Raw genomic sequence first — 11,465 nt, 5'->3', positions numbered from 1 at the left:
GCTGTTACGTTTCATCTTTGATTTGTCTGGTTTTGTTTTTATGCAATACGTCAAACAATTTGACCGAATGGGTTTTGTGGTCTTTGCGCAATTAATTCTGCCAAAAATTATTTCATAAGGAAATGCTGAGATGTTGTCTAATGCCCCATATCTTGCGTCCCACACAAGGTGAACCAAACTGTACGTAGTATACCACCATCTCATCTCTGTAGATGGCAGCAAAATTCTTAAGAGACAGCAACTCCTCTGCATAATCGCAATACTTTGGTCAAGCTGGATACAGAAGAAAAATAACTGCAACTGAAAGCAGCATGCAGTTGCGATACATATGTATAGAAAGATGGTCTCTCAGTACGATAGGGCCAGTGTAAAGCAACAATTCAGTAGCTTTCCAATGTTGACCTGTAGGCTTCCTTGTGAACTCCTGTGATAGCCTGTCTGATGGACATCAGTTTTTCTGAAATAACTTTGAGCAGATTAGCTGACATTCTGCATTTCAATGGCCCCTTGATCCACAACAAAATGAGCAAACATCTAAGCAGACAAGGTGCATGTAATCTAAAGGAAACTGGGTAAACAAAGCCAATTCCTAATTCATTCAGGGGAGAAATCCCTGTGTGGTATTCTTCATTCCTCATTTTAGCAAACTGGATGTCTGTCCTTGCTGATGCTTTCATTACCGGGAAGGTCATTCTACCACCTATATACACTCCATTCTGTGCACATCTCTCAGGATTTGTGCCCAGTGACTTTTTTTGCATTTTATAGGTGTTTTGGGGTCCCAGACTGGTGTTACCTGTGGTAGATAAATGGTTGACAGAGATGGTATTCAATTAAAATGTTTTTTTTTTTTAAATTACGCTTTTTTTACGTGGGTGAGGTCGAAGGTCACAGATTGACAACTTTGTAGTCTTACATTTCACATAACAGTTCATAGCATAAAAAAATAGTTTGAGAGCTTTTTAAAATTAATAATAGATTGATAAGCATCAGCCTTTACAGTTCAAAGAATGACACAGGAAATAAGTTAGCGTTTGCTTTTTTGAGCCTTTCTATGCGTGCGCAAATCTTGGACCTTAAAGGCAATTAAGCAGTCGCCATTTTCTGTCTGAACTTTGAGAACAAACTGTTATTGTAATCTTTCAAATCTGTCTAGGAAATTGTTTTATTCTTAAAAATTGTCAGGATCTCTATTAAAAGCTACATTATATGGTGGTAAAAATCAAAAACACGTTGCTGTAATATTGATAACATGTTTTTCATATTACAGTTGTCCTGTGTTATACTGCCAGCTACTCTCTCTGAACAAATCTCCCCAAATAAAAACAGTGCTATTTTTACCCGTTATATCGCCCCCCCGCCAGGTTTTTAACTTACCTCTCTAAACTGCAATGTATTCAACATGTACAGTGAGTGTGAATTGCTTCAGCAGTTTAGTGAATGTATTTAATTGTTTGTGGCGATTCTATCAGGAGAGCCTTGTAACAACAATTAATCATATTGTATGATTTTTATTTATTTATTTTTTATACAGTAAATAATATCTATCAAAATAGCGCAACACCATTATTATAGATAACTTTGCACTCACCTGCCCTCTTCATCTGACAGCAGATAAAGTTTCTGTTTGTTTAATATTACTTGCGTCACGCAGTCCTGCCCAGTCAGAAAAGGCTGAATTACCATAACCCTGGTTCCCTGAAAGAGAATGACAACCATTACCGAATGGGAAGAGCCCTCTCTGACCGCCAATCACTGAATATATATATATAAAAAAGCTGCCCTATCAGGGCCCTGCTGTGAGGAGGAGGTCCCTCCCACCTCCTGCTGAAAAGGGACATCCTCAAAGTAGCACATTGCCGTTCTTTCTAAATCAGAGGTCAGCTGAGGTCACGACCTCGAAGGGTAATGGTTGTCATTCTCTTTCAGGGATCCAAGGTTATGGTAATAACCTAATGTTCCCTTTCAATGGAATGACAACCATTACCGAATGGGAAGCTGTAGCAAAGCTGTCGTGGCTCCAGATTACCAACAGTACAGCTTCACGGCGATAGCCTCAGAGCCCTCATGACGCCTAAGGGCTTGCCGCCTGCAACACCCTAGAGCCCAGAGAGAGTCTTGCTCGGTTTGCAACAACAAGGTGGTAGAAACGCGCAAATGTCTGACTACCTGTCCATGTAGCAGCATTGCATAGCTCATCCAAGGAGGCGTTATGAAGGAAAGCCCACAAAGTTACCTGGCTCCTGGTAGAATGGGCCATATTGTTGCTCAAGGGTTGCTCCACGAAGAGCGCCCCAATTCCAGGAAATCCTGGCACAAGGGTTGGTGCCGAGGGAGAGCGCAGTCGGTGCTGGGCTGTAGACTTCGCCGAAGGTGTTAAGAGGGGCGCTAGCCCAAGCTGTTTTTTCTCTTTTTTTTTTCGGTCGCTGTGGCCGATTAAATCGGCGTAGAGGACGACTCTGCGAGCCCTCGGGGTGCCCTTACAGCAGCTCTAACGGTATAGAAAACTACACAAGGTAGTGGAAGAGAGTAATAGCCGCTTGCCAATCTCAAAAGAGGGGTCGAAACCAGCTCTAGTCAGTAAACTGACAGGAGATTCAGGCAGGAGCACTCTCAATAACGGTCAAAAGTGTGATTTTACCACGAATAATAATAAATTTGAAGGTATAAATCGACAGATCAGCCAAATTTGGACAAAGAAAGCACAAGGCAATCTGTGATCTGTCTCAGTGAAGTCAGAAAGAAAACAGCGATATGCTACTGTGAGGATGTCCCTCTTCAGCAGGAGGTGGGAGGGACCTCCTCATAGCAGGGCCCTGATAGGGCAGCTTTTTTATTTGTGCTCTGTGATTGGCGGTCAGAGAGGGCTCTTCCCATTCGGTAATGGTTGTCATTCCATTGAAAGGGAACTACGCTAGACAATGCGTCTCTGCCCTTCACGTTACTAAATATATTTGGGAACTGGATGTCAATAGCCAGCTCGATTGCTCAAAACAGTGCAACAAAATCCAACAAGTTGTTGATGCCCTATCAGAACTGACCAAATAAAACTGCATAAGAGCATATTGATTGTGTTTTATTTGTTTGCATTAACATGTAACACAGTGGTAAATCCAACAGTTTAAAAGAAAGAAGAGAATCTCTGACAGCATGAGCCTCCTCAGATCGCTGCTGTCCAATTGAAACTGACGGCTGATAACAGGCGGAATTGGGCTTGTTTTTGAGAGTCGCTGGTTGTAATTTGCATAAACACCCACTCTAACATGGGTTGCGCTTGTTTTGGGTTTGTTGTGAAAGGCAGTGCCGCTTTTTTTTCTCGTGAGACTGTAACCTTCACCTTCTGTCTCACAGGCATCCACTGATTCCTGAACACCTCATTTTGTTGTTGGCAAGAGTTTGTGCAGGATACAGCAGGCAGTTGGAACGAATGAATGCACTTCAGTTCGTTACCTCAATATCCACCACCTCCCTTTCAAGTGCCATCGTACCCATATTTGCCCAAGTGTGGTGTTGAGTGCTTCCTCAGCAGCTGCCAGCCGCCTGGACAGGGAGGGGTTTCTAAGCCAGGGTAGAATATGCAGCATCACCTGATCCTTTATATGCTGTATGCCTGAATGAAAGTTTTATATATATGTATATACACACACATATATACACACACACATACATATACATACACTACCGGTCAGAAGTTTTAGAACACCTCATTTTTCCAGTTTTTATTGAAGTTTACGCAGTTTAATGTCTCAGTGTACTCTGAAATTAAAGCATAGAACAAATAAATATTGAATTTAACGAATTCAATTCCTCTCCTATACAAAGATATGTGTTAACAATTGGAGATAAAAAAGAAATCATGGAATCGTTTTAACTAAATTTAATCTAAATTTTTGACTCATCAAAGTAGCCACCTTTTGCAGATATAACAGATATGTACTGCAAAGTATGGTGGCCCAGTAAGTCCTGTGTTTTTTTATGGTGTTTTAAGAAACATTTACCATGAAACTGCAACAAAGCACGTAACAAAAGTTATATTTTTCTCTCTTTTTTCCCCAATAATCCTTTCACAGCTTCCACAACAGAGTGAGGGAAAAAGTGCACTTCTCAGACAGGCTTTCCATTGGATAAAAAGTGAACATGCGTAATATGAACCTTTAAACGAAAGACCATTAAATCGCTTGATTCAGACCTACTCTACCTGTTGGGAGGCTAGTTGGGACATACTGGCCCAGTCCTATGAGATGATTTTCTTTCATCACGTATGTGTATGTATATATATATTAGCCCAAAAGAGCCAACTGCCCAACGTTTCGATATGTTGTACATATCTTTCTGAAGGGAGACTGTGTTTGAATCAAAACATTGGAGGTATTTATAGGTATTTGACAGCATGACAACTACTTGCTATTGTTTATATTCAAATCCATGATTTAGTCTTACATGATGTAATGGTGTTCTATATGTGACATCGCTTTACTTATATCTTTAGATTTATATTAATTCTAGTTAACATTATTTTATATATACTTATATTTATATTATCATGCAATGCTGGCTCTGAGGATCAGCCTTGATATGGTCTCCCCAGCCCATCAGCATGCACAACTTTTGAATTAATTTTGTTTATTTAATAATTTTTAACTTTTGTATATTTATTGGAATTAATTAGTTCATTATTTTCTGTTGAGTCCCGCTGGCGTAATTGTGTTCAGTCTATTTATCCATTTACTTTCTTTTATTCTTTTATATGTCAAATTATCTAATTTTAGCTGTTCTGATACTACAAACTTTACATCATTCATGTCATGTCCTTGACTGGTGAAGTGCTGTACTATTGGTTCATTCATTTTTTTGATTTTATTTCTAATTAATGAAAAGTGGTTCTGAATTATTTTATATAAAGTTGTTCCAGTCTCTCCAACATATTTTATTTCATCACATTTTTCACAGGTTATTCCATAAACAACATTGCTGTTTTTACAGTAGGTATTAGTTTTTAGTGGATATGTGGTGTTCTTATGTTTAATTATATTTCTACTTTTGTCCATGTGTTTATAAACTTTACATGTACTAGTGCAATTATTTGTAGAACCTATTCTGTCAATTATTTTTTTATGTTTACTGTGAACTAGAATATCACCTAAATTAGCTTCTCTTTTGAATGCTACAACTGGGGCCTTAAGAAACACTTTTTTCAATTTTTCTGAATTATGTAGAATACGCAAGTGTTTCCAAACTATCTTAGAAATATTGGGCAAAAGTTTAGAGTACGTCATTACTAATGGGACTCTGTTGATCTTTTTAGCTCTATTTTTATAATCTAGTAGATCATCTCTTTTTAGTTTATCCTTTTTTCTTAACTCTTCGTATTCTTATTTCTAGCCCCTTTGGGATTGCCCTTTTGGTGTGTGTTGGATGTGCAGAGGACATGTGTAAATACTGGTGCATGTCAGTAGGTTTATAGAAGAGGTCAGTCTCAATTGAACCTTCTTCAAGTTTAACTACGGTATCTAAAAATTCTATTTCTTTTCTTGTCCATCGAAGGTCCACCTTAATATTACTGTGTATTTCGTTTGCCATTTTATGAAACTGGAAAAGAGATTCTTCTGCATGTGTCCAAACCCCAAAATATCATCTACAAACCGAATATATTCTAAAGGTTCTCTTTCTGATTTTCTAAGTAATTGTTCTTCCCATTTCCTCATGTATGTACTGGCAAAATGCATTCCTAGTTTAGATTCTATTGCTGTACCAGCAATAGGTCGTTTTGTTTGTAATTTTTATCAACAAATGTAAAATAACTGTTTTCTAAAACTACATTGATCATATTCAGCACCTCTGCTGTGGGTATTGATTTATCTAGTCTATTATCTAGTGCTTTTTGACAAGCTTCTAAAGTTTCTTTATGAGGGACACTTGGATACAAGGATTTTACATCCATGCAAAATAAAATTGTATTCTCTGGAAGGTTGTGCTTTAGTGATTCAGGTCTTTTTAAAAATTGTGTTGTATCCTTAACATATCTTGGTAATTTCTCAACGTGTGACCCAAGTTGTTTCTCTGCTGTTTCAGCTATTATGTGTGTTGGATTATCAATCGTGCTGACTCTCATTCCCATAGGGTCATTTTTTTAATGCATTTTAGAATTTCCTCTTGCTAGCCCTGTTCTTGCATTATGTGGCTGCATGTATTTTTTTAATTCTTTTGATGTAATGCCTTTATTGTGTAGTCTCTCAGCAATGACCTTAACCTCTTTTACCGATCTATTCATCTTGTTGCTTTTAACTTCTTCATATGTATCCCTATTTTTTAATTCACATTCTGCAGATTTCATATAGTCCTCTGTGTTCATTATCACTATTCCCAATCCTTTATCTGCCGGTCTTATACTTATATCATCATCATTTAACAACTCAGTCAAAGCTTGTTCTTCAATATTGGTTAAATTAAGTTTACATTTATTCTTTAGTCCTACTATAATTTCTTGTTTAACTACTTCAATATACATGTCTAACCACTTGTCTCTTCCATCCAGAGGAGTGCACGTGCTTGGACTATTAACCTTAATCCCATGCTCATAATTACCCTCTGAATCAGAGATCTCTTCATTGAAAAAATATTCTGCTAATCGCATGCGTCTCTCTCACTCCTTTAATTCGGTGGCCAGTTTATTTTTATCAATGTATTTTTTAGTCGGTATAAACTTAAGTCCTTTACTCAATACTGTTTTCTGGAATGTGGTTAAAGTTTTCCTTGATAAATTAAATACTATGTCGTCTTCTATTTTTGGATCTCCTATTTTTCAGTTTTGAATTTTATGTCCTAGTCCGGTTTAAGTCTCTAATTTGCATTTTATTGTTTACTTTAAACTGGTCTATTTTTACTGTTTTAGATGTATTTTGATTGTCCTTAATGATGGCACAGTTTCAGACGTTTCTCTTGGTTTCAGTGTCTTTAAATACAATAACTGAGAAATGGTTATTGTTGTGTAAAAGATTAATTGGATCGTTCTTATTTTTAATAGTTTCTGTGCTTCGTATTTAAAACAATCCTTATTCTTTAAGTCTGTGTATACGTGTATGGGCCTATTTAGGAGGTCTGCAGCTGCCAGAACTTCTGCCTCTATAGCCCGAGAATCTATATTTCCGTCACTTAATTTCATTTTTTCAATATGGGTCACTGAGTCAATGTACATTTCATATTGTTTTATATTGTTTTCCATTAGTCCTATTACATTATGTCTAATTGTTCGATGATCATTTTGTGAACCATATAAAATCACACCTAAACAGCTAACGAAACAGTTCCCATCCTTCTGTATTTGAACTATGCTGTAACCGTCATAATTATTATACTCACGTTGAACAAGCAATCTAATCGAAAGTGTTTCAGCAGTGTTTTCCTTATTCTCGTTTTTTATTTGAAATTTTAATTTTTTCTAGACCTATTCTATTTTGTAATCCCGGTTGATCTATTAATTTGTGTAATTTCATTAACTTTTTGTTGTTCAAATGTTCTAGGTTCCTCCATCAGAAATTAGACAGTTACTTCGTAAAGTAGAAAACCTTGAGAACAAAAAACTAGAACATTTGAACAACAAAAAGTTAATGAAATTACACAAATTAATAGATCAACCGGTATACAGAAGTTCCCTCTTAATACCTGAAGTGCATGTCCACAATAGTAATCCTTCCACATGTACCTGCCTTGGCTGGTCTCAGCAGTTATCTCGACCGGGGCGCTTCTATTCTCTGGACTTCTTTTTGAGTGGATCACAGAGGCGCCCTGGATACAACATCACACAAAGCTTAGGGATGGGGTTACTAGTTCAGCACTCCCTTCGATATATTTTTCAGTTACCCTGTAAATCTTAACTGAGGAATGCTGTGAGAGTTGCTCCGTCAATGTGTCAATATTTGGTATATCTGTTCCGTGGGCAACAATTTTGTCCTTTGTTGGTTTTGCTGTTTTACTTTACTTCCCTGTGTTATATTTCTTGTTTATCTGTAGTTTTCCTTTACTTCCCTGTGTTATATCTCTTGTTTTTCTGTTGCATCTTTAGCCTGAGCCTGTATCACTGGGAACTTCCCTCTACAGTTAAAATAACTGCAGTATAGTCAAATCTGTAAAGACTGTGAGCACAAAACTAGCACACAGACAGGCCAGGTGCAGCCTTTTATACACACCTGCCTCAGTAAACCCACCAATCAAGGTCCATATTCTCACGTAGAAATAAAGTATTTTAAACAAGACACAAACTGAACTATTTCCTGGGTTCACAAAACACATTTCACTACAACACTTTTACACTAAAAGTAAGCACATTTAAATATGAAGGTAATATTGCTGTGGCTGTAGCAGAATATGGGAATGAATTAAAACGAGTACCGGTACTCAACAGGTTAACACAGTATATCACAGAAATAAACACGATTTACGTGTGACGGGTTTTCACTCCGTCACAATCCCATTCAAGATTCTTGTCAGTTCAATCAAAGATCCTCCGCATACCCCCCCGGTTCCTCTTCACTGGCACAGAGTGGGTTCAGGGTGCTGCTGTTTGATGGAGCAATGGTGTAATCGTTCCTCATCCTCACTTTCAATAGGGGTTCACCAGTAGACTCCATATTTTCTGCAAAGGGCAGCTTCCTCTTGAGAACTCTGTTAGATCTACCAACTAAAGAGTTTTGTGAGATTAGAGATGTTTCCTCTTTTCGCTTTATATATATAAAATATTTTAAATTTATTATTTTTTAAATTTGATTTCCCTTTCTTTTTAGCTACCTTCTCTCAATGCAGAAGCACCAACAGCATATCCCACTCCTCTTAATTTTTTTCTTCTCCATCTGTGTTTTCTTGGAAAATCCTTTTAATTTTTTTTTTATTATTTAGTAGTCGCCAATTTTTTAAAAATTATTTTCTCCCAATTTAGACTATCCAATTATCAATTAGGGTCAGCTCACCGCTACCACCCCTGTGCTGACTCGGGAGCGGCGATGGCAAACACACGCTGTCATCCGACGCATGTGCTGTCAGCGAAACAGTCTCTCTGTCCTCGTTTCGTCATCTCCAGAACGGTCTCTCTGGCCTCGTCTCGTCTCCGGAGGTGTCTCTCTGCCCCTGTATCGTTGTCTCCAGAGCTGTGAGAGGCTGCCCCTGTCTTGTTGTCTCTGGAGGTGTCTCTGCCCCTGTATCGTTTTTCCAGAGCTGTGAGAGGCTGCCCGTCTTGTTATCTCCGGAGGTGTCTGCCCTCGTCTTGATGTCTCTAGAGCTGTGAAGGGCTGCTTCTGACTCTCTGGCCCTGTCTGCTGTAAGGACAGCCCCAGTCTCACTGCCTTCACACTCCCACTCCCACAGCCACTCAACACCACCGTGTTGTGCAAGTTCAACACTTTGATCTGAAGGAAGGAGAAGAATGTTGCTGACCATAGAGCATATCTGTGAAAAATGTCAAAATGGTTTTTTATGTATCATTCGCTTCCAATCTCAAAAGTATAAACTTAACGGTATTCATGTTCCCTCTTAATACCTGAAGTGCATGTCCACAATAGTAATCTCCACATGTACCTGCCTTGGCTTGGTCTCAGCAGGTATCTCGACCGCGGCGCTTCTATTCTCTGGACTTTTTCTGCCCTGGATACAACATTACACAAAGCTTAGGGATGGGGTTACTAGTTCAGCACTCCCTTCGATATATTTTTCAGTTACCCTGTAAATCTTAACTGAGGAATGCTGTGAGAGTTGCTCCGTCACTTCCCTGTGTTCTATCTCTTGTTTCTCTGTTGTTTCTTTACTTTCCTACCTTTTTTAGTTTGTAACAGCCGTTCTGATGTTCTTTATGATATTTTCTGTTCTGCTGTTTTCTTTCTCATTTCTCTGTTCCATTTCTATATCCCCTCTTTTTCAGGAGGATTTTTTTCTGTGCTTCTCAGTCTCCAATTCACACCGTAGCTCCAAATCCGTTCACTTGCAATTGCAGACTGTTTTTGTATTCTGGTTCCTATTGCAGTGTCCTCTTTTCTCTTTCTATATCTATTTAAAACATTTTTTAATTATTTTTAAATATTTGATTTCACTTTTTTTTTTGTTTGCCACCTTCGATGCAGAAGCACCAGCAGCATCTCCCACGCCTCTTAATCTTTTTCTTCTCTGTCTGGTTTAGGCTATAGGGCGCATCCTGCACTCTACACAGAGCGCCTTTACTGGATGCGCCACTCGGGAGCCCCCTCTTGAAAAATCTTTTAACTCATCCAAAGACCTTTCCACTTGCTGGCCAGCTTTTCATCTTTCAGGGCTCCACGGCACTGTCTTTCTTCTCATCTGTTCCATAGACGACCTCCATCTCTTTGGGATCCTCCAGGTCTTGCAGTCCCACCTCCTGGTCCCCCCCCCCCCCATCTTGTTCCACACTTTCCACCTGCAGAGCAGAGCTGTGATTTTCTTCCTCCAGGATGTTATGTGGAGAAGTCTCCAGGCTTTGCAGGACCAGGTTCTACTAACTGAGTGGGGCGGCTCTTATTTCCCTCCTCTGCACAGTTCGTTGCTGCAGCTGGTTTTGATGGGGGTCTCTTGATGGTTGAGGGTGCACCCTCCTGTCTCTACTGTGCATGAAGAGGCCGCCGTAGCACTGAGGTGCTTTGCGTGCCTCATTCATTCCCTTGCCCAGCTCAATGCTGAGAAATACAGGCAGATACTTATCCATCATGCAATACCATCAGGGAGGCATCTGATTGGCCCCAAATTTATTCTGCAGCATGACAACGACCCCAAACATACAGCAAAAGTCATTAAGAACTATCTTTAGCGTAAAGAAGAACAAGGAGTCCTGGAAGTGATGGTGTGGCCCCCACAGAGCCCTGATCTCAACATCGAGTTTGTCTGGGATTACATGGAGAGAGAAGCAACTGAGTCTGCCTAAATCCACAGAAGAACTGTGGTTAGTTCTCCAAGATGTTTGGGCCAACCTACCTGCCGAGTTCCTTCAAAAACTGTGTGCAAGTGTACCTAGAAGAACTGATGCTGTTTTGAAGGCAAAGGGTGGTCACACCAAATATTGATTTGATGTAGATTTTTTTTCTGTTCACTCACTTTGCATTTAGTTAATTGATAAATATAATCTATTAACGTCTATTTTTGAAAGCATTCTTACTTTACAGCATTTTTTCACACCTGCCTAAAACTTTTGCACAGTACTGTATATATATATATATTTTATTTTATTTTTTTAATTTAGTGGTCGGCAGTTCTTTTTATTATTTTCTCCGACTTTAGAATATCCAATTATTATTTTTAAGCTCGGCTCTCACCGCTGACTTTGATTTCCTGCAGAAGTTCATCTCCAACTATGAATTCCTGTTTGACATTAAAATAATTCACTGTTGACATTACAGAATTGGAGAAGGTGTGCAAGGATTTCTCAGTACGTGCAGTTAAAGATCTGTCTGGAGTGGAAATGATTCAAGAAT

This window comes from Polyodon spathula, chromosome 16 (genome assembly GCF_017654505.1).
Source record: "Polyodon spathula isolate WHYD16114869_AA chromosome 16, ASM1765450v1, whole genome shotgun sequence".
NCBI lineage: Eukaryota > Metazoa > Chordata > Actinopteri > Acipenseriformes > Polyodontidae > Polyodon > Polyodon spathula.
Note: the sequence above shows the minus strand (reverse complement) of the source record.